Source organism: Palaemon carinicauda, chromosome 1 (genome assembly GCF_036898095.1).
Source record: "Palaemon carinicauda isolate YSFRI2023 chromosome 1, ASM3689809v2, whole genome shotgun sequence".
In the NCBI taxonomy this organism is placed as follows: domain Eukaryota; kingdom Metazoa; phylum Arthropoda; class Malacostraca; order Decapoda; family Palaemonidae; genus Palaemon; species Palaemon carinicauda.
Window position 1 is genome coordinate 209480132 of NC_090725.1, and position 2438 is coordinate 209482569.

General features: G+C 37.2%; 1 protein-coding gene across 1 annotated transcript in view; it reads left to right on the plus strand.

The window, feature by feature from the left end:
• Nucleotides 1-614: 614 nt before the first annotated feature.
• Nucleotides 615-2438, plus strand: part of Cad87A (cadherin-87A) — a 126150-nt gene continuing 124326 nt past the window's right edge. Inside the window, exon 1 of the mRNA XM_068387326.1 lies at nucleotides 615-856. The gene's annotated coding sequence lies outside the window, so the exon portion shown is untranslated. The remainder of the gene's footprint in view (nucleotides 857-2438) is intronic.

A 2438-nucleotide genomic window follows, 5' to 3' on the forward strand; every position in this document is an offset into this window, starting at 1 on the left:
TGAATGGACTTGGGCCGAGATGTTTCGGGTTTACTTCCAAGTAGACTCACGACCTGTGTATAACTGTCCAATTCAGTATTTCTCATCATATTTTGCAAACATTCTTTGATGATTCTGGAATTCACAATGCTCGTACCTATTTTAAGTTTACATTCTACAAAGAAATGTTTTTTTAGCATTCATGACACCGGTAACTGCGGTGTAAATACGTATAATTTAATGGATTTAATAAATGGGTAAAACTTTTGTTGTATCGGCAACATCGAGCAGGTGGAATAGAAGAGAAAGACGGGAGGAGGGGAGTCAGGTAAAGGGAAGTGGGTGTGAGAGTGGGGGGATAAGGTATTCGTGTATGCAAGATGGGAGGATGAGTAGCCAAGACAACGTACCTTATACATTAAATTATAGAGACAAATTATTCGTAGCGAAGTTATATGTTGTACTATGCGAGTTGCATTAACTTTTAATGGATATTCTAATTCGAAACTCTTTAATATCACATTTATATTAAAACAAAACTGCCCTAGAATATACCGAGATGGCGGCATCTGGCAAGAAGAATGATGGCCCCCAGGTCTCGGGCCTTCAAGAATTCAGTTTTCAGTGGGGTCAAAGCCATCTAAGAGCGTAGTACGTGCGTTGTGGAGGAGATAACATGTATTCTTATAAGTAAACCGATTATCTGTGTTGTTATGAATGCATTTCGAGAGAGTGAGTGTACATCATATTGAAAAGGAACTATGTGTAAGTGAAAATAAAGTGATCGAAACCGGATTTTTTTTCTTTGGGATTCTAAGAGATTTCAACGACTCGCAGAGGAGGAAGACGAAGAATTCTGGTGTTCGCCGTCACTCAGGTAGGCAGGTGGGATGGGCTCAAGATACCCATTTACGTGACCCTTAAAATCCCCTTTGCTTATGAACTTTTTATCGATAGACATTTGGTCTAAGTATCTTTACTTCTCTAGATGATGGGAAATTTCAGCAGCATCAACATGCAACTTACTTCACTTCTAGGGCATTGGACCTATCATTGGCGATTACATAGTAAAGGAATTAAATGTAAGGAATGTGCCTATTCTAGCAACTATATACTAAGCTAGGAGCTAAAACCAATATATTTCTAAACATCTCGGAAATTTCATATGGAGTTTATCTCTCTCTCTCTCTCTCTCTCTCTCTCTCTCTCTCTCTCTCTCTCTCTCTCTCTCTCTCTCTCTCCATGCAAGTACAGATTCATGTTCAACTCAAAACATTTTAGGAAGATCTTTTCGAGGCCAGTCTCACTCGGGGATGGGGTGTTGGAAACCCTCTTACCATGGATGACCAAATAGGTCTAGAGAGAGAGAGAGAGAGAGAGAGAGAGAGAGAGAGAGAGAGAGAGAGAGAGAGAGAGAGAAACTTCATTTGCAATTTCAGAGATGTTTAGAATTACATTTATCTGAGCTCCAAGCTTAGTATAATTGTTGCTAGAATATGCACATTCCTTACATTTAATTCCTTAACAAAATGTAAGCTGGAATTATACGTAAAATCATCCATTGGTTTAATAAACAATACTATGATCATTATATGGAAGGTCTGGTAAATATTAAAAGTAATCACTGGAATTTACTACAATGTAAATTTAGCGTTTAGGCCTAGCGTCTAAATTCATTTAATGCAATACAGAAAGAGCCCGTGCTTTTCAAGGTACAACATAACTCAATCAAGAACCCTGGACGCTTACATATCCTATTTCTAAAAAGAATTAATGCCGATGAGTATAAAGTTGATTTGTGTATTAGGTGTATGATCTAATTCTGTCATTTTGCACAAATCGGCCTATCACATACTAAATTGATACTGGTTCTTGTGCTGGATTTTTACGCATTTGAGTGATGGTCACTAATGTTGTTATTATTATTATTATTATTATTATTATTATTATTATTATTATTATTATTATTATTATCACTTGCTAAGCTACAACCCTAATTGGAAAAGCAGGATGCTATAAGCCTTTGGGCCCTAACAAAGGAAAAACAGTTCCGTGGGGGAAGGAAACAAGGATAAATAAAATATTTTAAGAACAGTAGCAACATTAAAATAACTATTTCCTATGTAAACTATAAACACTTTAACAAAACAAGAGGAAGAAAAATTAGGTAGACTAGTGTACCCTCATGCAAGAGAACTCTAACCCAAGACAGTGGAAGACCATGGTACAGAGGCTATGGTACTAACCAAGACTAGAGAACAATGGTTTGATTTTGGAGTGTCCTTCTCCTAGAAGAGCTGCTTACTATAGCTAAAGAGTCTCTTCTACCCTTACCAAGAGGAAAGTAACCACCAAACAATTACAGTGCAGTTATCCCTTGGGTGAAGAAGAATTGTTTGGTAATCTCAGCGTTGTCAGGTGTATGAGGACAGAGGAGAATTCGTAAAGAATATACCAGA